This window comes from Triturus cristatus, chromosome 2_1 (genome assembly GCF_964204655.1).
Source record: "Triturus cristatus chromosome 2_1, aTriCri1.1, whole genome shotgun sequence".
NCBI classification, from domain to species: Eukaryota; Metazoa; Chordata; class Amphibia; order Caudata; family Salamandridae; genus Triturus; species Triturus cristatus.
The window spans coordinates 299703303-299728425 of NC_140581.1; the positions used below are offsets into that span (position 1 = coordinate 299703303).

The 25123-nt window shown below is 49.4% G+C and overlaps 1 protein-coding gene across 3 annotated transcripts in view; it reads right to left on the minus strand.

Moving 5' to 3' along the window:
• Positions 1–25123, minus strand: part of TTC33 (tetratricopeptide repeat domain 33) — a 925632-nt gene that overhangs the window by 35277 nt on the left and 865232 nt on the right. The window lies entirely within an intron of this gene.

Sequence of the window (25123 nt, forward strand, 5' to 3'; positions counted from 1 at the left end):
GTTAAACAAGGATTTACGGGCTCTAAAAAATGTAGACTTGCAAAAGACTTCTCCTTCGTGCCAACAAAATAAAACCGCCATGTTCCAGTGATTAACAGCTGTCCGCACTACAGCCACCCGTTGCTGTTCATGTGTTAAGAAGCTCTATCATGTTACTTTATTGACTTTGTGGGCTACTTGAATGAAAGTGTGCTGGCGGTAGAGTGTCTAGTTTTTAGTGCCACTACTAATTACTAATTGGTTTAAGTACATTCCCTGTTTTCGAAGTGCCTGGACACTCTTTCTAAGTAGCTGTGCGCTATAGAATAATCCTTCATTCATTCATTCATGCTTGCGATGACCTGGGTAGGAGAAAACTACCTGTATGCCAATATAAGCTGTTGCTTCATATACCCTGTAAAAACAGGGTATATGGGTACATTTTCCAATTTCTTTTTCTCGTAGATTGGTCTCTACCAGTATTTTCAATACATTAATCAGTCAGACTCAACCACAGAACAGTTAGATTCGACCTTATAGGGCAGGTGTTATATATAGCTGGATTTCTACAGCGCAAAGGCAGCAGAGTGCTATATATTGGTGAAAGACTAGCATGAAGTAAACAATGATAGGAGAGGTAGCTGGGTTGTGGATGGTTGATGCACTGTGATGTGTTTTTTAAAGAGGTGCATCTTGAACTCTTTCCTATATTGAAGCAGTGCTGGGGAGGTCCTGCTGGACACGGGGATGTTGTTCCAGACCCAGGGTGCGTAGAAGAAAAAGTCCTGCTGCCTGGTTTTGACTATTTTACGCTTCTCAGTCTGCATATAGTCCTGGCTGGAGGTGTGCCGAGAACCACCAGAGATGCTGAGCTGTCTACAAGATAATGGGCATGATAGCTTTGTAAATGATGCATCTGGTTTTGAAGGTGTCAGCGGACACGTTGAGCCAATGGAATTCTTCCAGGGTGGGGTTGTTATGTTCATATTTCTTGAGGTCCTGGATGAGACATGCTGTGCCGAGAGTTCGGGAGGTCATGGACATGGCATTAACACCATCCAGATGCGAAAAGTGAGGCCTTGAACAAGAATTCTGAAGTTGCTGTCTGGAAGAAACAGTATCACTTGCTTTAGAAATGAAAGCTGGTACCAGGCGTCTTTGTGTTTTTGTTTGGAAATGTGTTCCCTGAAGGTGAGGTTGGTGTCCAGAGGGAATCCAAGTGACTTTGCGTTTGGTGAAAGTTTCGGTTCAAAACCATTTAGATTAATGGCATTGTGCGAGGTTTCTACTAATACTTTGGTGTTCTTGGCAAATAAAGAAGTCTGTCTTGATTCAGGTGAGCCGCAGGGCCTCAGGTGGGCACTGGACATCCAGGTCCGGATTACGTTCAGGCAAGAGTCTGAGGTGCTGCATGTCTGAATGAGAGCAGAGTTTTAGATAGAGTTGTGCATCATCGCCATATTGACGAATTTGGATGCTGTTATCTTAAGTGATCTTGATGCTGTTATCCTATTTTGCACCTAACTCACAATTAATTTCCCACTATTCTTGCACTCTCCATGGAACTTCCAATCATCCAAGCTTACAATCTGAAAGACCGGAAAACAACGTATGAAGATGCAGTCTTTGCATACGCGATGAAAGGGTTTTGGCTCGGTGAATTGCCGGAATTTTACAGCATGACTCACTACAATGAATGGCATAAGCTTTTGTTAGTTGAGAGTTTCTGCTTCAAAGTGAATCTCTTGATTATTTTAGTCACACAGAAGTAATTAACAGGTGCTGGGCCATGTCTAACCAATTGTTAAAAACCAGATCATTGACAAAATGTCAAAAGTAGCAAAAGTGACATTTACTCACATTTGTCCATCTAATGAGATCAAAGAAACTTACATCATGTGTCATTTGACCTTGATAACATCGCAGGAAAAAGATAGCATCCAATAGTGTTTCTTGCATATAGGAACGTTTCTGGCACATTACAAAAGAAAATCATTCAAGAGATGGGTAGAATTTTCTGTCGAGAGGACACACACTGCCTCTTCATATGATCCTCGCCGATATAGCTTTATGCCTCTGGTAAAAACATACCTTCCCTGTGAATGGCAAAAAAGACATGCCCATGCCTCTATCAGAATTTGATAAAAACATATTCCGCAGGATGACACTTCATTTAGAGAAACAATCAGGCATATTATTGGCTGTATGCACCTTTTGTTTACATGAGCCATAGGACATCACTTTGCTTAGAAAGAAAGACAATTATGCTATACGCTGTATGCTATGTTATGCATATCAGTACACATCAAAACATCCATTGAAATTACATTTTCCAGACTTTAGCTCATTGGTCATTATGGGCCAGATGTACGAAGCTATTTAGCATTTCTTAACAGGACGAATTGCTATTTCAGCCTGTTAAGAAATGCTAAATAGCCTTTTGGCATGTACAAAGGTCATTTGGGAATCGCAAAATGCGATTTCTACCCAATATAAATCGCATTTTGCAACACCCAAATAGGAAATCGCAAATAGGGATTTCCTATTTGCGATTTCTTTTACACATGTACAAAGCATTTCCTAAATGCGAATTGGGCATTTAGGAAATGCTATTACCATCGACTCAAATTCGATGATAACCATGTGCAGTTTTAAAAAAGCACTCCAAATTGCTTTTTTTCAAAGTGCAATAAAGCGCACACATGCCTCTAGGGCATGTGTTCACTTTACATGTGACCACTTTTTCAGGGTGCCGCAAGGGAGGCCTTAGGCTGAACAGCACCCTTGCTTTAACATTTCCTAATTTGCGATTTCCTGTTAGGAAATCACAAATTAGGAAACGCAAAACCATTGGTTCCTATGGGCCTTAAGACACCAATGGTCTGCTTTTATCTAAATAGCGATTTGCTAATGGCGATTCCAACTCTGTAGAAACCGCTATTAGGGAATCTCTGTTTTTGTACATACCATTTTGGAATTCCTAAATAGCGATCTCTGATGAGTCGCTATTTAGTAAATGCAAAATAAGTATTTCGTACATCTGTATATATACCTTAACTGATCAAAGTGTCATGAATGAGAGACACCTTCTGCACCCAAGGTTGACCTGGACCACCCACTAGGTCATTAACCCTTCCAAGGGAGAACAGTAACCACTCTTAGGCAGCTTACTTTGATTATGTTGAAAAACGGTAAAAAGCTGAGTTCTGAAATTTCATTGAGCATAGCAATGTTGTGGATTGATTTGCAGGTTGGTGGTGGATTGGCAGTGACATTTTAGGCAACCAGCAGCACTCCCAAGCACATTTTATAAGAAAGGAGCATTGCTTATTTACTATTGAGACTGTGTGTAGGCTCTATTTCTCAGTTTGGTTTCCTTTTTAGGTCGAGCCTGGGCAACGAATGCCCTGCTCTGCTAGCCATGGTGTATTGGAGTACGTACTTGAAGCCTCACCCATATTTGTCACTGGCTTGTGTCATTGTCCTTCGCAAATGCTGGCTTCCGATTCGTTATTAGGCTTGCTAGTCCCTCCATAGTACCACCTTGTCTTCATTTGTAACCTCCCATGAGCAGGGCCGGACTGGGAACAGAAACCGGCCCTGGCAAACTGCTCAGCTGGGGTGAGGGAAGTGCAGCCGAGCAGTATGCGAGGGTGGTTTCGGCAGATTTTGTTACCGGGGGCCGAGATTGCCGACCCCTAGTAACAAAAACGGCCCCTAGGGGCCTAAAACCAGCCCACACCCTAGCGGCCTCCCGGGGAAACGCCCGGTGCCCGCTCTGGCCAGTCCGGCCTTGCCCATGAGTACTGGCCTCTTACTTTGGTTGTTACATAGTACGTCTTAAGCACTATTTTCTTTAATGAGTTTCCCTTACTGCAGGAGGACAGGAGGGTCTCCCGTGCGCATTTGTGACCACCAGCTTGTTTATTTAACTCATAGCAAACCGGGAACTCTTCAGTGGCCATGGGAGACAGAAAGGGGCAATTCAGCGATGACTTCAAGCATTTTGAATGCAATAGGTCTTGCACTTGCGATAGTTTAAGCTATTGGCATTGTAAATGACAATGCCTTTGTTATTTATGTTTTAAAAACCAAAACATAAATAAAAGGCATTATTTACAATGCCAATAGCACAAACTCATGTAAATGCGAGACCTATTGCACTACAGATGCTTCTTCAGATTTCCCATGCAAGATCTTTATTCCATTTTGCCCCTCCTCCTCCACGTCAATTCCAGAGCATGAGCTTCCATTCAACATACTCAGTTGCACTATTTCACATGCTTCCTGTTGGCCCTCCCACCTTTTTCCACACTTATTTAAACCCTCCCAAAAGGAAGCACAGGTAGAGAGCGGAGAGGTTAAAAGGCATCTCCCCGTTCAAGTATCTTGAATTTGTATCTATTAGGAGTGTGGCAAGGGCATGGACCTGAACCGCTGTTTTTCTGTGCTTTACTGTACTGATTGTAGGCCCATTCCATTTATGTGCCCAATACCAGTCATAGGTGGACCCCATATAGTCCCTATTGGTTGGTTGAGCCTCTTAGCTGGTGAGACTTTCCCCGTCTTTTTGCAGAGCCCTTTTTAGGTCTCCCCTAGCTATTGCGTTTACGCAATCGCTATGCGAGACTCTAGTAACAGGGGCATTTCAAAGTGCTCCCAAAAGTGGATGGCATGGCGAGCACGCGCACAATCACGTGCATCGTGCCGCCATGCAATCCGTTTGGGGAAGCGCTTCAGCCCACTGGCTCCTTCGGCATCATACTTCAAAGGGTCCGCTCCCCCCCTGGAATGCGCTCCCCCGCCCCCGCCAAGCACGCGCGCGCGCCACTCTCCGCCGGGCTTGTCTTGTTTTGTATGTCGTGATATTCTTACACTTCATCCCCTCCCCCTTGAGGACCTTAACCGGTAGGCTTGGATTTATTTTCATTTTAGATTTTACTTGTAAAAATATTGTGCTTACACATTTTAGGACGTTACAGATGCCTTTCTTATTCTTGATGGCAACACGTCGAAGCTTTGGGGCGTTTCCTTACCTTATTTGTCGCACTTTGTTTATCTTATAGCATTCTTATTTAGCCGGTAGCCTTTTTCTATTCTTTTTTAAGACGCCACCGTCAATGTGCCTTAGTATGCTAGGAATTGGACTCCTCGACTGCTGTCGAAACGAGGTTTCCACCAGCCAGAAGATTCAAAAGGTAAGCAAAGGTGTTTAGAATTCTTTGTTTAGTTTAGTTTTATACCTTCTCCCGCCTTCTTTTTGGCATGGTGCACTTTCCTTTGGAAACTGGGAACTTATCCAGCTAATTTCAGATGTATCACACATTATTGGATGCACGTACCTTGCATAAACATGCCCGATGGTTAGGAGCTGATATTGCTTTGTATTTTGAACCACTTGTTATCGCGGGCATTTTTCGATTGTGTCCACCTTATATGCAGGTCTTTTTTCATAGAAGGATTTTTGGCTATTAACAATATGCTATGTGTCTTCAAACCAATTTCTGACTTGAATGCTGAGAATGACGTTTTCTTGTCTCATTCCTTTCTAGATATACTCAGGACTTCTCTTTAAGCACAATTATACCCATTTCCCAGAACTCTTTATTCCTTATGTTGGTACACTGAGAACATGTATGGAAGTTAGCCACCAGATATTCTGCGGATTTTATGCATCCAACTAAGAATCTAGTTTACCCTCTTGTGGTAAGATATTAACTGGCTACCTTTAGTTTTTATACGGGAAGAGTATGGTCCACCTAGACCACTCATTATATCCTTATTTTCTTGTTTGTCCATTCTAGGAACTAGACAGTTACATGCAGATTTACGTATGCATTGGAGGTGAGCGTCGGGGTGGGCGCGCTTACTCAGACCAGACTAGGCTTGTTTCAAGAGGGCCACGAACCCACAGGTTACCCAGGGTCTTTTTACAGCGCTGTCTATATCCAAACGGGGCTGATAGCGCTGCGCGGGGACCTAAACAGGAAACAACCTGTCGTAAACCAAACCGATGCACAAGTTTAAAGACTTAAAGAACCGGTTGTATAGGTTGCCAAGGATCTGCTATGGTTAATAATTGATCCAGTGCTTGAAATGGAAAAATAGAAGTGCGGGTACCCTGTACCAGAATCCATGCTTGTTTTATTTCTGAGACGTGCCGGTATTCTCCAATAAGAAGTATTACGTTTTTCTTGAGAAGTGCAGGTACTCTCCCTCTCCAAATAAAACAAGCATTGGCATAGCCAATAGGTCTCGCCTTTGGGACCTTGTAAGTATTTAGCCATGCAACAGTTGTTGCACCAAAGAAATTGTGCTTCATAAATAAATACTTATAAAGTCCCAAAAGCGCGACCTATTGGCTATGCCAATGCTTGTTTATTTTTGTTTGGGGCACTTTGCGCTTAAGCTTTCATAACTTGTTTTCCATAAAGGGTATCTAGACCAAATGTGCATCCCCCACCCCTACATGTTGGGGATTTGAAAGGTACTGAGGGTGAATTCCTCAGGAGGGAATAAAAAAAGATAACCAAATGGCAAAGAAATGCTGTGCAAGAAAGTGTACGTTTTGTGTTCTAAAAGCATCCACAAAACTTTGCTGTGCTAACATCACCATCTTTCCAGCTTTCAGGAAAACCCAAAGTTGTAAAAAAACATTTTTACCACAGTTTTTGCATTTTTCCAAGTTGTATTCCATTTTTCCTATTTTATGTGGGATCAGTTTGTGGTAGAAATCGGTGAGAAAGCCATATGTGAACCCCAAAAGCTAAACATTTATCCAAACTAGATACAAGTCTGAATACAGCCAGGGATGTAGATCGTTCATGTTTTAAAGATATTAATAGTTCAAATTAAAAAACGTAATGAAAATATGTAGGAAAAAATAGTAATTGATGTCAACATTTTCCCCAATGGCCGATTTACAAAAGAAATACATCATTGCATTTGTCAGACTCTTTTGGTTGCAGATATACAGAGTGTTTGTTGGTTATTCAAAAGCACATGGTACCCAGACCTAACAAAGGAGCTAATGATTTTTTAATGTGTGACAGCAAACCATGCAGCAATCTAATGAAAGAAAAATGAGTATGAAGGAAGCTGGCATATTTTTTAGATGTGCCCGAGATACTAAGTTTAGGAATCATGGTTATTGTGGTTATCTATACTATCAAGTAATTCGGTGGGCACTTTGAAAAGTGTGGTCTTTCCGACACACTAGCTTACGTTTGGAAGCCAAAAATGAAGAGAAATCCAATTGAAAAAAAAGAATATTCTGCTACTGTCTGTTTGGACACAGCTCCCAATAAAACGGTACCCTACTTGTTTGTGAGAGCCTATGATGTGTGATACAAAAAGGCCTCAACCCGCAATGTAAAGACAAAAAACAAGAACGTTTTGTCATGAAAAATGACTCGTTTTAACCATGTGGGTAACTGTCAAATCTGGGCCCGAGCTTGGCCGCTACCCATGGCACCCTACCAAACCGAGACATTTCTGAAACCTGGAGACTAAGGGAAGTCTATAATGGTTTGAATTGTGTGGATCATCCTAACTTTTCTTACCTGGAATGTCCTGCAAACCTCAAGCCTTTGCTGAAATCACAAATTTTCCTTACATTTCTGAGGAAAAGTTTGGGAATACACAGAGATCCACAAAACTGCAATTCTATACTTCTTCAGAAACAACCTGTAACCCACTTGTTTGGGTGGCCCTATGACTCGCAGCAGGAAAGGCCCCAAACACACACTGTGGAGACATCCAATTTTTGTCATGAACTATAACCCATTTTGGCGATGTGGGTAGCTACAGAATTTAGGCCCAGGTTCTGCCGTGACCCAGGAAAACCTACCAAACCCAGGTATTTCTGAAAACTAGAGAAGGGAAGTCAATCCTGGGTGGTGTGACTTGCATGCATCCTACTACTTTTTCTTACCCACAATGCCTGGAAAACTTCAAACTTTGGCTTAAATTACACATTTTCCTCACGTTTCCAGAATCTGAAGGAATCCATAAAAGTCCTACTATTCAGCATTCCCAGACCTGTCTCAATTAAAACAGTACCCCACGTGTGTGGGTGGGCTATTGCCAGTGAATGGAAATGCCAAAAAACACAATGTGAAGGCCTCAAATTGCCATCATGAAAGATGACTCATTTTGGTGATTTAGGTAGCTGAGGAATTTGGGCCTGGTATCGGCTGCCACCCAGGGAAGCCTACCAAAACAAAACATTTCAGAAACCTAAACACCCAGGGAGTGAGGTTTGTGTCACATGTGCGATTCCCACTATCTTTTCTTGCCCAGAATGCTCTGAAAACCTCAAATCTTGGCTAAAATCCTGCATCTGCCTCACATTTCTGTAAGGGAATGTTCCAGAATCTGCAGGGATCAACAAAATACCTACTACGCAGCGTTCCCACATTTCCTCTAAATAAACAGTACCCCATTTGTGTGATTTGGCCTATTGCCCCCAACAGGAAAAGCCCTAAAACTCAACACAGGGACATCATATTTTCATCATGAAAATGACCGATTTGGTGATGTGAGTAGCTGCAGAATTTGGGCCCAGACTTGGTCACAACCCAGGGAAACTTAGAAACCCCAGACATTTCTAAAAATTAGACACCCAGGGAGATCCATGGTGGTGTGACGTGTGTAGATCTCACTACCTTTCCTTACACAGTGTGGGAGCCGGCCTCGTGGCGTGGTCCTGTTTCCCCGCGCTAAGCCGCACGAGGTCCCATGCACATCGGGGCTCCTCCATCTTGGATTGCACGTCACTCCACGTGACCACCTGTATGGCCCTGCTCTACCCGGCCTCGGTCCCAGCGAGGCCCGACATCGAGACGCCAACCCCTGGCTCGGGGGATACCACGTGAGCCCTTCCCACTCTCGGCGGAGGGCAGTATCGATGGGACCCCCTACCGTCTCTCCACACCTGGGTGTGATCACCCCACAGCTCTCTGGGGCCTGGCGCCTCTCCTGCTGGGCGTCTGGCCGCCCCCTACCCGTCCTCTCCGCCCCCTCCGGGCGCACGGGTCCGGACATCAAAGGGCTCTCGTCCTATATCTGGGGCGACCCGACAACAGGGCAATAGTTGTATCCTGGAGTCGAGAGCCCTGCTGATCGGATCGCGGCTGACCCTACGAAGAAGACTCACCCTGAACCACCCCTTGAGCCCTGCTGACGACGTCGCAGCTCCACCGTGCTTAAAGACCTTCACGAACCTTTGGGGCCCTGCTGACGCTGTCGCGGCCCGACCTTGTTGAACCTTACCACCAGAGCCCAGCTGACCTCGTCGCGGCTCGACCTAAGCGGAACTACCATCCGAGCCCTGCAGACGACGTCGCGGCTCTCCACGTCCGAGCCGCTCTGAGACCAGCATCCAAGGTCTGGCGCAGAGCCCTCCCGTGCCTGGCTGGCACTAAGACTGTCCCGCTACCCTATCCTCTTGAACGAACACTGAGACTCTGACAGGATCCCTCGATCCCTCTGTAAATATTGCACGTATTACTGCCGATAAAGAATCTAATCTCGCAACTACTATTGAGTCCTGTGTGGTGGTGTTACTGGGCCTAGTACGATCATAGGAGAAAGACCTCCCCGAGGAGGCTTCTCAGCGGCGCTCGGCTATAACTTTGCGGTAGGAAGGTGCCGGAATAGTCTCCCCGACTACCCGGCGGGCCTCCCTCCAACATTTGGTGGCCAGCGGCGGGATCCGAGCAAACGCAATCGTACAAGCAAGTAACGCAACCACTACCTGACCAGACGAGAAGAGAAAAAGGGAACCATGGATGGCCAAGAAGCAACCATGGCCGCAACCTTCCAGTTGGAGAAACTGGAGGAATACACCCACAAGGAACTCAAACAATTCTGCAAAGACAAAGGGATCCCAACCACAGGATTGGGCACCAAGGAGGAAATGCAGAAAGCCCTGAAAGCCTGGGCAGAACCCGAGACCCCTCCACCCGAGCCGAAGGGACCTCGGCCCGGGACGGAAACCTGCCGACCACGGCCCCGACAAACGGGGAGCGAACCATCCCAGACACCAGCCTTTCCCCCGAAGAGATACGAGAACGGGAAAGGGCCCGGACACACAAAATGGATCTTGCCCGACTCCGGCTGGACGGTGAGCTCCTACTGGCGGAGAAAAAGATAGCCCTGGAGCAACTACGACTACAAGAAGAAATCGAGAAGAAGAAAAGGCATCGGGAGCTAGAGGAGAGACGGCTAACCCTCGAGCACGAGAGGAGCCTTGAAGAACTTGAACTAAAAGCTAAAGCTGGGGAGACCAGCAACCCCGGAGCCCGGGACGCTCTGCCCCCGACCGAGCCAAAGGTTCACATCCCCAAGGATGTCGTCAAGGAGTACTATAAAAATGACGACATCCAGCAATGGTTCCGAGCGTACGAAGTCGCCATGACCTCCCATCGGGTACCCCGGAAGGATTGGGGCGCCGGCCTATGGGGGAGGTTCCTCAGCGAGGGACGGGATACCCTGCTGCAACTCCCCGACGCAGTGATGACCTCGTACGACCACATTTATTTATTTATTTATTTATTTGCGTGTTTGTACCGCGCTAGAATCGACTCCCTAAGGAGTATCTCCGCGCCCTTTAGCACCAACAGCCTCAAGAACAAATAACAGCCATATAGAATGTAACTAGAAAATATCCTAAACTTGAAAGAGGAAAGTTTTCAGACATTTCCTAAAAGGAAAATGTTCTCTGAGCAGTCTGATCTCTATGGGAAGGCTATTCCATAGCGTGGGACCCGCAACGGATAGAGCTCTAAACCCTTGTCTTGTTTTTCTAGCTCTGGGGACACATAACAGAGCTCCCACCCCGGATCTGAGGGAGCGTGTAGGGACATATGGGATGAACTTATTGGCCAGATAGACCGGGCCAATACCCATCAAGCACTTATGTATTATGCAGCATATTTTAAACTTAACCCTCTGTTTCACTGGTAACCAGTGAAGTTTGGTCAGCAAGGGTTTGGAGGCTGTCCGAGTGGGTGCGTTTAGTACAAGGCGAGCAGCAGTGTTCTGAACAACCTGCAATCTGGAGATAACTCCTTCGTTGGCAGATAGTAGCAAGCCGTTACAATAATCAACCCTGCTCAACACTAACGCTTGCACCAGGGTCTTTCGTGTGGCATCTGGGAGTAAGGGAAACACCTTCCTGAGCAGCCCAATGATGTGGAAGGAAGCCCTACTCACACGCTACGGACTGTCGGCCGAGATGTACCGGCAACGCTTCCGGGACTGCAAGAAGATCCCCGGTACCACATGGGTCGAATACGTGGACTTCTTCAGCCGAGCGTTGGAGGGATGGATCAAAGGGAGCAAGGTCACCTCATATAACGAACTATTCGACCTCATTGTCTGGGAGCACCTCGCCAACAACTGCTTTGTGGAACTAAGGCAACACCTCCTGGACAGTAAACTGACCGAGCCCCGGAAGCTCGCCACCGAAGCGGACCGATGGGTCAACACCCGGGTCCCCCGGAACCCCGTGGGGGACTACCAACGGAGCACCACGGGACCTCCCCGCCAGCGCGGCAGAGGAGGGGGGTCCCACCGCAGTCGAGAATTCCCAGCTGGACCGCCCAGAAGTCCGCCACGAGGGCAAACAACCAACCCCGATTCCCCGACCCAGGGCCGAAGAGGGACCCCTATCGCCCGGTCTGGACCACGACCGACAGTAACCTGCTTCGGATGCCAACAGACCGGCCATTATGCAAGTGACCCGGCTTGCCCCGTGAACCGACGGAACGGGACCACGGGGCCGCCTCCCCGACAAATTGCCGCCGCAGCCCTGGGGGAGGGAGAGGACGAGGAGGAGAACCACGACGACGGGTCCCCCGAGTGGGAACCAGCCGCCATGTCGCTTGTATGCCTAGGCTCCCGAGAAATGGTGCCCCGCGCCACCATCCCAAGCAACACCCAGAAGTACCAACAGTGGGTCACCATCAATGGGCGACGGGCCGAGGCCCTCCGGGACACTGGGGCCAGTGTGACCGCTGTCCGCTGCCATCTGGTGACCCCCGAACAGATCCTACCACATGTCCTCTGCCCTGTCCGGACTGCCGACAACACCGAGAGCATGTGCCGGATGGTCCGAATCCCCTTCGAGTGGGGAGGAGTGTCCGGCACCCTAAAAGTGACTGTCCGCGACGACGCTACGGTGGACTGCCTCCTGGGGAACGACCTAGAGAGCTCCCCCTGGGCCCAGGTGGAGCGCCGAGAGCATCTGGGGATGCTAGGACTACCCGAGTGGGCCTGCGCCACCACTCGGTCCATGACCGTCCAGCCAGCTGCGGCCCCGGCCCCCGACAAGCCGGCGGGCCCCGAACCCTCCACCTCCTCCAGCCCGGAGGAACCTGACGAGGAGGCCGGCCCCTCCGAACTTTCTTCCAACGAGGCCGCTCCCCTCAGCGAGATCCCCGAGCTGGCCCAGTGGCGCCACGACAGGGGCCCCACCCGTGAACAATTCCAGCAAGAACAGAAGGGCTGCCCGTCCCTCGAGGGGGCCCGACAGCAGGCGGCCGCCCAGGCTGCGGGGGACCCCTCGGGAACCCACTGGGTCTATTGGGACAATGACTTATTGTATAGCGAGCAGAAAGTCGCCGAACTAGGGGCCAGCCGGGTGCTGGTGGTCCCCCTCCGATTTCGAGGATTCCTCTTGAACCTGGCACATGACGTGCCCCTCGCCGGACATCTCGGGCGGGCCAAGACGTACAGCCGCCTCGTGACCCATTTCTATTGGCCCCGAATGAGACGAGACGTGGACCAGCACTGCCGGTCCTGCCCAACCTGCCAAGCTAGCGGGAAGACTGGGGGACGCGTGAAAGCCCCCCTGCAACCATTTCCAGCCGTCCACACCCCGTTCGAACGAGTGGGGATAGACATCGTGGGGCCCCTCGACCCCCGGACCGCCCTGGGCCACCGCTTCATCCTGGTACTGGTCGACCACGCCACCCGGTACCCAGAAGCTGTTCCCCTCCGAACTGTGACCGCTTCAGTGGTGGGCCGGGCCCTGATGGGCATCTTCTCCAGGGTGGGGTTCCCCCGAGAAGTGGTGAGCGACAGGGGGACGAACTTTATCTCGAAGTACATGAGATCCCTCTGGCAACAATGTGGGGTCACCTATAAATTCACCACCCCTTACCACCCCCAGGGGAACGGACTGGTCGAGCGGTTCAACCGAACCCTGAAGGGGATGATCAAGGGCCTGGAAGAGCCCCTCAGGAGGAGATGGGATGTCCTGTTGCCCTGCCTCCTGTTCGCCTACCGGGAGGTACCACAGAAGTCCCTGGGCTTCAGCCCCTTCGAACTGTTGTATGGGCACCCCGTCCGAGGGCCCCTCAGCCTGGTCAAGGAGGGTTGGGAGGCGAACGTCCAGAGTGCCCCGCCCGACGTCTACCGGTACCTCCTGACCTTGCGGAACCAGACTCGAAAGTTCCGTGCCCTGGCAGAAGCCAACCTTGAAGCCAGCCAAGAAGATATGAAACGCTGGTATGACGAGAATGCCTCAGCCGTCGAGTTTGAGCCGAGCCAGCAAGTCTGGGTTATGTCACCCGTGGACCCCTGCGCCCTGCAGGACAAGTGGACCGGGCCCTTCAAGATAGTTGAAAGGAAGAGCCCCGTCACGTACCTGGTCGATATGGAGTCTCCGAGGAACCCCCTCAGGGTCCTGCACGCCAACCGGCTCAAGCCCCATTTTGCCCGAACTGAACTAAGCTTACTACTGGCTACCGACGATGGGGGTGAAAGTGACTCCGAGCCCCTACCAGACCTCCTGGGGTCCTCGAGCCAAGACGGCTCCTTGGAGGGCGTCCACCTCTCCGCCACCCTGACACCAGAACAGCGCCATGATTGCCAGGAGCTACTGCAACCCTTCGCTGCCCTCTTTTCTCTCACGCCCGGGGTAACCCCCTGGTGCGTCCACGACGTGGACACGGGGGATAGCCCCCCTGTACGACACCGTGCTTATAGAGTGCCTGACCGAGTCCGGGCCTGCATAAAGACCGAGGTCGCCAAGATGCTCGCCCTCGGAGTCATCGAGCCTTCCGACAGCCCGTGGGCCAGCCCGGTAGTCTTGGTGCCAGATTCTGTGTCGACTACCGGGGCCTGAACGCAGTTACGAAGACCGATGCCCACCCTTTGCCACGAGCCGATGAGCTGATTGATCGCTTAGGGGCCGCCCGCTACCTAAGCACCTTTGATCTCACTGCTGGGTACTGGCAGATCAAGCTTACTCCCGGCGCACAAGAACGATCAGCTTTCTCTACCCCCGACGGCCACTACCACTTCCGGGTGATGCCCTTCGGCATGAAGAACGCCCCAGCGACCTTTCAGAGGCTGGTAAATAAGGTCCTGGCCGGTCTCGAAGCCTTCAGCGCGGCCTACCTCGATGACATTGCTGTCTTCAGCGACCACTGGGCCGCGCACCTAGGACACCTTGGGGAAGTCCTGGCCGCTCTCCAAAGAGCCGGCCTCACAATTAAGGCCAGCAAGTGCCAGATCGGTCAAGGATCTGTGACCTATCTGGGCCATCAGGTGGGGAGTGGCCAGGTGGCCCCCCTCCGGTTAAAAGTGGACGCCATCCAGGCGTGGGAGCCCCCCGCTACCCAAACCGCTGTCCGGGCATTCCTGGGCCTCACAGGCTACTACCGACGCTTCATAAAGGATTACGGCAGCATTGTGGGCCCCCTTACGGAACTCACTTCAAAGAAACAACCCAAGGCGGTGCACTGGACGCCCCGCTGCCAGACCGCGTTTGATACTCTCAAAGCAGCCATGTGCGCTGCCCCTGTGCTACAGGCCCCCGACTACAGCAAGGAATTTGTAGTCCAGACCGATGCCTCGGAGTACGGGGTCGGGGCAGTCCTCTCCCAGCTGGACGCCAAGGGCCTCGACCGACCGGTGGCCTTTATCAGCCGCCGACTGCTGCCGCGAGAACAGAGGTGGAGCACCATCGAGCGGGAGGCCTTCACTGTGGTATGGGCTCTCAAGAAGCTCCGGCCCTACCTTTTCGGTACCCACTTCAGGGTCCAGACTGACCACCGGCCCTTGCGGTGGCTCATGCAAATGCGGGGCGAGAACCCCAAGCTGTTACGCTGGTCCATCTCGCTACAACGGATGGACTTCACTGTTGAACACCGGCCCAGCAACGACCACGCCAATGCTGACGGCCTGTCCCGATTCTTCCGCCTCGGCGAGGAGAACCCCCAAGAAGATGGGTGACTCTCCCTGCCTTCAGCTGGGGGGGGGGACGCGTGTGGGAGCCGGCCTCGTGGCGTGGTCCTGTTTCCCCGCGCTAAGCCGCACGAGGTCCCATGCACATCGGGGCTCCTCCATCTTGGATTGCACGTCACTCCACGTGACCACCTGTATGGCCCTGCTCTACCCGGCCTCGGTCCCAGCGAGGCCCGACATCGAGACGCCAACCCCTGGCTCGGGGGATACCACGTGAGCCCTTCCCACTCTCGGCGGAGGGCAGTATCGATGGGACCCCCTACCGTCTCTCCACACCTGGGTGTGATCACCCCACAGCTCTCTGGGGCCTGGCGCCTCTCCTGCTGGGCGTCTGGCCGCCCCCTACCCGTCCTCTCCGCCCCCTCCGGGCGCACGGGTCCAGACATCAAAGGGCTCTCTTCCTATATCTGGGGCGACCCGACAACAGGGCAATAGTTGTATCCTGGAGTCGAGAGCCCTGCTGATCGGATCGCGGCTGACCCTACGAAGAAGACTCACCCTGAACCACCCCTTGAGCCCTGCTGACGACGTCGCAGCTCCACCGTGCTTAAAGACCTTCACGAACCTTTGGGGCCCTGCTGACGCTGTCGCGGCCCGACCTTGTTGAACCTTACCACCAGAGCTCAGCTGACCTCGTCGCGGCTCGACCTAAGCGGAACTACCATCCGAGCCCTGCAGACGACGTCGCGGCTCTCCACGTCCGAGCCGCTCTGAGACCAGCATCCAAGGTCTGGCGCAGAGCCCTCCCGTGCCTGGCTGGCACTAAGACTGTCCCGCTACCCTATCCTCTTGAACGAACACTGAGACTCTGACAGGATCACTCGATCCCTCTGTAAATATTGCACGTATTACTGCTGATAAAGAATCTAATCTCGCAACTACTATTGAGTCCTGTGTGGTGGTGTTACTGGGCCTAGTACGATCATAGGAGAAAGACCTCCCCGAGGAGGCTTCTCAGCGGCGCTCGGCTATAACTTTGCGGTAGGAAGGTGCTGGAATAGTCTCCCCGACTACCCGGCGGGCCTCCCTCCAACACACAGAATGCCCTGCAAACTCGAAACTCTGATATTTTTCTCATATTTATGTAAGGCAAAGCTCTGGAATCTGTGGGGATCGACAAAATTCCTACCTTTCCTAATAAAAACAGCATACCATTTGTGCGGCTGGGCTTAGCGCCCATAACAGGAACGGACCAATACAGGAACCATGCGAAGAACACATGGACTTCATATAGTTAAAGTTTTCACATGTCACAGTGATTGAAAAGACAATTATTTCAGAATGCGAGGAAATCTCTTTTAAAGGAAAATCATTCTGGTGCAAGCATCAGAATGATTTTCTCAGGGACTGCAGAGGACGAGATGTTCACATCCTCTGCATTGTAAAGGTTAACATTGCCTCCAATGGATGGGCCTGCCACTCCTAAGTGGACTCCAAATAGGACTCTTCTTTTTGGTTGGTTTAACAGTGCCAATGGTGAGAAGTAACTATGCTGTTCCGGCATGGACTCCAAACAGAACCATCCTGGATGATTTAGTAGTGTTTCCAACATGCATGTCCCCTTTCATTCCTGGGTGGACTCCATATAGTAACCCATAGGTTGGTTTATACGTGCCTCAAATGAGTGGTCCTTCATCGGTCCTAGTAGGGCCCTATGTGATACTTCCCTTAGTTGTTTAACAGTGCCAATAGGTAGAATCCCCTGTTGTTCCAGGTTGGACTCTATATAGAACCACCTTGGGTCGTCTAGTATTACTTCCAACAGGTGCCTCCTCCCCATGGAATCTCAGTGGATTTCATAAAGTAGCCCCTTGGTTGGTTTTAGAGAACCAGCAATGGGAGTGCCCCCGTTGCTGCTGAGTGGACTCTATATAGCACCCCTTAGTTGACTAAACAGGGCCTCCAATGGGAGGGCCCCTGTTGCTCCTGAGTGGACTCCATTGGTTGGTTTAACCACACCTTCAATGGGTAGCTTCTGTTGATGACAATACATGGTCACCATATACCCTGGTGGACCCTGTAGAAGCACATCAATAGAAGGTTCTTCTTCTGACAGTGTCCACTGTAATGTTGGTAAGTACCTGAATGGGCAACGGCATATACTCTCCAATTCTCTGCAACACCCCATGCTTTTCTACAGCACCAATAGACACAGCATGCTTCCGCCTCATCATTTAAACCTGAAATACCTCACTCAACATGGTGCATATAGGCCACACAACACCCTTTCACACCAAAAGGATCCCAGGACCCCGACACAAATAAGAGCACTACACAACCCTGCCATGGGAATTGAAGGTCTATATAAATAATGAAATCGAATCTCCCATAAAGAGCTTTAGGCCTTGCAAGTGGTATTGAAAGAGCTAGTTACATGAAAAAATAATACAATAACACTGCAGTTTCACTCTATCTGTAGGAGTAAAACGAGGAGCTCGAAAACCATATCCAACTTTCTAGTAAACAGCATATTAGTAAATTGCACATATATTTGGCATACATATTTAAATGCAAGTTAAAACAAGCATTAAAAATGCAATAGGTCTCGCATTTTAGTCAGTTAAAGCCATTTGCTTTGCTATACAATACCATTAGCAAAGCAAATGGCTCTAACTTAATCAAAGGCGATACCTATTGCATTTTCAATACTTGTTTATATCATGTAGGCCATCCATTAATTGGCCCTTCAAAGAGGGATCTGGTAGGAATCATTACAGCAGAAATTATTTTCCCCGATATTCCCGTACTACCAGGAAAGTGTAAGTGGCAGTAATGCCAGACCAGAAGGTGCATGTACGAGGGAAACAGAATATTCTGCGCCCAGAAATGGGGCTGAGGCAAGAATGAAAATGGGGAACAGAACAGCACCGGCTGAAGAAGGAGGGAAAATAGCTGTCTAAAATACGAGAGTGGTAAAGTACTTGGATCGGTGGTCAGAAAACGCGCCTTACCAAGAAGGCGCTGCCATACGCAGCATTACTTGGAAATAGGTTATCAACTAAATGCACCCAAAACTACCTCACTGTTCCGATACAACATTTTGAAGGATGCTTTTTTCTTGATAGTGCAGTATTTTCAGATCTATGTGTTCACCCACGTGCTTCCAACGTTTTCAACACCCAAAAAAGGTTTTGAAGTTAGATTTCAGGTCCCTCAAGAAATAATGAAATGCTTTGGTGACCAGTCTTGTTGTAAATTCTTGTCAACTTTACAAGCTGGAAACTTATTTTTATGAAGTATTGTCTGAGGCAAGGCCGAAACACAGCTCAATGAGAATGCTGAAAAAGAGAGACACACCGGCTCTATAGTCAAAAGAACACTGTTTTTTTCTTAGGGAAATTGTATGTTTAGGAAATGTGATCAAGAGAGGAGTTGAATGTATTCAGCAGAACATGAGGTTGTTTTCACGTGGTGCAAAAGAGGATATGTGCAATATTCCGTTATTACGGACTTTCACCCTGTGAGAATAAGAAAATTACAATCTCTGTGGATGCAAATGGATTAGAGCTGTGTATCACATGAGGTCAAAGCCCTGGTAGTAGTGAAAATGAAAATCTTGTACTCCACAGGCTTTGAAACTTACTGTGTTGTTTGTGCGGTCCACTACTTTTGGGCATGGGATCAACATTTCAATGGAGAAATGACCACAGGCCATTTTTTTACGTACTGCCTGCAAGTGATGCAAGTAAAGTACCAAAGCTGCCTGGCTAAAATGATGAAGTGATGCTTTACAGGCACAGATACCAATGAACGGAGAGACTTGTGAATAACGATGAACTGATTGTGCGAGTAAGAAGAGAATGACTACGATATAATTGCTCTATGAAAAGAATGAGGGAAATGGGTACAGAAAATGACTGTCTTGAAAGTGGTACACGTTTAGCTATAGCAGAGATAGCAAGATTGGAAAAAAGATACTTGGGGCAATGCTGAAGATACACTCTTCAACGATTTTAAGTTCTGCAAAAGTCAAATGTATCAAAGTTAATGACTTCCAAAGATTAGACTGTGCTTAAAATACGACTTCTGTATTTGGGTCCTCAAAAGTATTCAGAAACTGCCTGCCATCCAGTTTTCCCTCTCTTAGATGCACCACTAAATTGCTCTAGATGGCCAAAGTAGGTGCCAAGCATCCTTTTAGTAGGCCTATGATGAGCCCTTTCACAGCCAGCACTGAAACAAACTGCAGTACATTCTTAACTCCCACCCTCTATCGATTGCAAGTCTGTGTGATGAAGCGAATACATTAACTTTGCTGTTGTCATTTCTTTAACAAATACAGCAGCCTCTGAATTGAAGCCAAAAAAGCCTTCCAAGTCAGACCATTTCATGGCGTAAGGTTCTTATTTTGGGCCATTTCTTCGAGTTTTGCGACTCAATTCTGCAGACTGTTTTTTAAAGGGTCTGGTGTCAATGTCAAATGGAAAGATGGCCACAGTGTTGCAGCAGTCAATGCTCAAGTGAGGTCGCTAGAACCATAGCCTGAGTCTGTGAGGCTCTGAACATCTCAAAAGGAGCCATTCTTTGTAAGCTTCCCAAGACAAGTCGATTCAGTTGGCCCTACCAAAGTCAAAGACACCAGAGCTAGGACTGGATCCCAATATGGAGCTGGTGCCACAGGAATGGATCTTTTGGTAGAAAAAAGGTTAACCATAGCACCTCTGATGGGTTAGAGAAGCGTTTTGGCATCACTATCTAGAAAAACATTCAATAGGGGTTTAATCTGCGATAGTCAACATGGAGTAGGGAATTATATCTTTGTGTTGTGTTTTTGGAATATTGGTATAATTTCTGGAATCCTCTAGTCAGAAAACAGTGCTGACGGCCGGGGCTATGGATTGAAACTGGATGCCTTTCAAAAGGCAGCAGGGGGCCTCTCGTACTTCCTGTTCCTGTGTTCCACATGTTACTCTGATGTAAATAAGATCTGTCCCTGGAACATTCCACTTTTAGTGGAATCCTCATTTACACCTGAGGAAGCTCTGGATTTGGCTCCCAGCAGAGTTGGGCTAGGATCCCTTCCACTGTTTATTAGGGTGCACAATCGTCAAAAAAGAGGAGTTGCGTTGAATCCCAGACACCAAAATTAAGACGGATTGATGCCCAGACAATGGCATGAGCCTCTTACATAATGTGTGTGGTTTAGACCCAGCTGGCTTAGGTGAAAACAGCTCAGACATTGTGTATAATAAAATGGTAGGAAACCCATGTCTACCCTCCAGGAAAACTGTGGCAAAAAAAAAGAACGCAATAAAGATGCTCCAGATATTTGCATCATTGAAGCACGGAAAAATTGAACAGAGGTGTATACAGCAGGCGCAGGCACTTCTGCGACCTACAGCTCACTGGAAGACCTCGTTATTAAAATGTTCTGCATACAGTCCCATGCTTGGCCGCCAACTAGTTTCTTTTACTGCCAATTCCCCACTGTTTTATTTTAGCCATCTACTCCTATTCCCCAGAAAACTCTTGCCCTTTTTCTTATCCAAGCCCCAATAACCATACATTTTTGTCCAACCCTAGTTTCTCACAGCCCGCCCCACTCCACAACCATTATCTTAATTTTTGCATTGTATTTTATCTTTGCACTAGGCAGCAACACCTTTTAGTCCCAGTCGTGGCTGACCCTTTCCCATAGCTTTCCTCAACAGTCCACTTGTCTTACTCGCAGGTTTCTTCCAGCTGTCTACCGTTCACACAGCCGTTTTTGTTCCCTCTACACACGTTTTGATGGACGTTCTCCTTCACTCGCATACTAGTCTCTCCCAGCCCTCTTCGCTCCACTATATGTTATCTGTCACCCCACTAATATCTCGTATTAACTCCTTGCCCAAATGCCCATGTTACTCGCCCTCTCACGCCTGCCCTCTCCTTGCCCTCCTTGGTTCCGTACAGTCCTCTTGTGCCACCCTCTGCCTGCCAGCCCTTCTGTTCTTGGCTCCACCCAGGTTGTCACAATCCTCCCTAACATGGTGCTTCGATCTGCTTCTCATCCATGTCCACCATGGTGCCCCGTACACTGCACCTTCTTACACCCCTGTGCTCCTCTAGAGCGGTTTGTGCCCCCCTGCCCAGGCCCCCCCCCCCACGCCTGCAGGGCTGACGGTGTGTGGAGTTATACTCCACCACCCCCGTCCCTTTCAGTCGCAGTTCGTCGGTGTTGCCCGTCAATGCCGGCCCGCTCCCCCTGTTGCAGGGGGGCTCCTCGGAGGCAGTTGGGAGGGGGGTGGGTCCTCCTCGGAGCTCAGCTCCTCCGGCCCGAGCCTGTCACAGGAGGAAGTTAGCCGCCCCCACACAAGTGCCGTGAACACGAGAGAAGGCAGGAGTCAGGGATGCTCCCAACCCCCCGGGACACCAGGGCCGCTGACAGCCCCTCGTGGGGGGAGGCCCATCCTGCAGAGAGCGCCCCATGGAGCTCCCACCCCCGGAGCACGCGGCCTTGCCGAGCACGCAACGGAAAGCGCACAGGAGTCTCCACACGACCCCTCGCTGACAGGGCACACTGCCCCCCCGCAGGCGACACCGGCAGCTCGAGGACAGACACTCCGCTCCTCACCAACGGCAAACAGGCCCTGGGAGAGGCACAAGCCCCAGGGGCACAGGGCACCCCCCCCAGTAGCTTGACACGAGCAGCCCGCCCCACAGGGGGACAGTACACCCCCCTGGCATGACATGAGCTGCCCGACTCAAACGGGGACAGTACACCCTTCCCCGGGAGTTCAACACGAGTAGCCTCCCCAGGAGCAGGGCGCACTGCCCATCACAGACATCACGAAACGAGCAGCCTGTGAACCAGGGGGCAGTACACACTTCCCCTCACCGACGTCACAACATGAACTGCCCGTACCCCAAGGGGTAGTACACACTGCCCACACTGGGAGCATTGCATAAACAGCCCCTGACTGAAACAAACACTCCTTCTGTTGTGGAGGGGGGAGGCACAGCATCTCTCCAAACAGAAAATGACAGACATTCCTTCATGGGGAGTGAGAGCGGGCACTGTCCGGGCAGGGGTCTTTGCTCCTCACTGAGAGTGCAATGGGCCACTCGGGCGACGCACAAACCCCTCACTCGGGGGCTCCTGACTGAAGCAGACACACACACTGTGTGAGAGACACACACCGCCTCTGTCAGAGACACGCAGCTCTGCACCGCCAAGACAGGTAACAGGGCTGCACTGAGCCCCAGACCTGACCCTCCCCGGGGAGTGGCACCAGGCCCACGAAGGGCACCGTACTGCCCCTCCAGGGCAGCGTGGCACGAAGAGCTCCCACCCAAGACTGTCCCTGATTGAGGCAGGTCCCTGAGGCGGTGGGACACCTGCGGCCCCCACCTCGAAGCAACACTTTAAAGAGACCAAGTGCAGGCCCTCGGCAAGGAAGAGGCACCCCACCCCACCCCACTGTGAGGGCACCATCACCCGTCGGACTAGGCAAGGGCCCTGCGGGGGCAGCTGTGTGGCACCAACCGCCCCTGAAAAGCAACACAAACACCCTCAGGGGTGGTGGGGTACAAACGCAGCCCCCACCAAGAAAATTACAACAATTCTTCAGAAAACACAAGAGCTGGCCGTTACTGGGGAGGGAGACACAGAGCCCCACAGTGAGGGAACGACGAGCTCCTCACAGGACAAAGAGTGCCTCTGACTGAAACTACTCACTCACTGCGGGGCCTGGGCACACGTGTCGCCCCCACCAAGAAAACGTCAAACAGCCCCTCACAGGGAACAACAGCTGGGCCTCTCCGTGGAGCATGGCACAAAGATGGACGGACGGACACTCTGACTGACTGACTGACTAAAACAAGAGCTTGCCATTGTGGGTAGGCAGGGGGCCATATGTTTTCACTCAGCCGTCTTTATATTTGCATCGTGTTTTCACTTTTACTGAAAGCGCGATGCAAAAATAAACCCGGGGCTGAGTGAAAACACATGGTTCCCATAAAGATAAGAAATAGCGTTACGACAGAAGGAAAGCAGGCGAGCCAGTCCGGGTGGGCCGGACAAAAAAGCGAAAGAGAGCCAACCAAGCAAGCTTATTTCCAATGGCAGACCATCGTTTCCCATAAACGGTGAAGCAAGCCAATGGAAATAAGGGGCGGGGCTTCAAGTCCTTCTCTCAAAGTCCTCCTTGACAATAAATCTCGCCGAGCGAGCTGCGCATATGCGCAGCGATGCTAGGCGAGACCTAAAAACGGAAGAAAGTTTATTTCTAAGATGTAAAATATTCAATGGGGGATCCTTAAAAGTTACAATTTCCTTTTAACTACAATAGGAATTCTTACTCACTAACAAAGCAAAAACCACTGATGAAGCAACACCAAACATGGACCAAAACTAGGTAATTGGTTCATCTTCAAACTGCTCATTTCGCCGGTGGCGCAAATGAGACTAGTGGTTTCTGAAACAACAATAGTTTCTTTTATGAGTGCAAATCGACTTTTGTACACAAAAGACTTTTTCACATTTGTTCAGGGTATTTTCTCAGGTTTCTTCATGAGTAAATCTTCTCATGTTAGTGACACGAATGTAATGGAAGTTTGCCAACACCCACAAACATACGAGTTTGTTTATATCCATGAACACCCCTCTAAAGATCCCTCTAAACCAGGGCTTTGAGTGTAATGAAAAAACTGGGAGGGTCTCTCAAAGGGGCTTGGCTTAAAAACATATAAGCAAATAATCTGTGCTTTGAATTGTGTGCCGCACGACTGGTATTTTGCTGGTTCTGTGATTGCAGCTATATAATACAACAGGTAACATTACACCTACAACAAGCCAGGGCTATTGGCTTTTTCAATGGCTGTTAGCTGCATAAGATAAATAAACAACAACTATGGCTTTGTTGTATATAATATTGAAAATGCTTCCATTCTGAAATGATGAGACTGTGAAAGAACTCTAACGAATTTTTTTTATGAAGTTACCTCAAGGTCGTACTACTGCAGAGTAAAGTTTTTTTTTCTTTTTTCCACCCGAGGGTGAGGGCAAAAATGGAGGGCCCGATAGGGAAACTTCCAGCAACTGTTTTTAGAACTACAGGTGCTGGGCACCAGTAGGACCCAGCCAACTTACAGTCCTGCTCTAAACCCTTTCTTGGAGGGGAAATGAAAACCCTTAAACTTGATAGGGGTGTACAAGGGGTTTCTGGGATATCACCTTCACAAAAAACATTACCAGCTAGATAGTGCAGTGCTATGGTCATCGGGGGCAAAGACCGCTTACTAGTATTGGTTGCATGATTGCCAAGCCAGACCTCGCCCGTCACCGGAGGTCAAGGGAAGCCCCTCCCTTCCCTGAATGGCTCAGAGGAATGGATTGTTGCTCCATCACGGAGGAGTCAGTACAGATCAAGAGAAACAGACACAATTTGCTTGCATGGTGGGAACACTTGAATACAATCAGACCACATTAATTCCCACCTCTACGGGCAGAGTCAACCATGGAATGACTGGAGCATCACAGGACTTATTTTCTATATCACAGCCCACAGTCATATAATGTAGTTATCAGCATGCTTCGCAATATTGTTTGCGCTTAAGATGGGGAATGTGGTGTGTACATACATGTGTAAGATTTGTAAGTAAAAGTTGGAAATGACAAAAACATACAGTTAAGAACAAAGAGCAAGCTGGTGCATTTGCCCTTTGTTTTCTTAGAAGAAAATATACAGTTGTAAATTTCCACATAAAAATTTAATTCTGAAAACATTACCAGGATTACGTGACTTGCACATGTTTTTAGCGGTAACTTGGAAAGTTCTGAGAATTCCAAGAGTTCGTAAATTTACACCGTTGCGAGGGAATACACCTGACGGTGCAGATTTGCGAATATTTCCTGTGAACCAGGCCCACGGTATTATAAAAAGTATAATAAGGCAATACTATA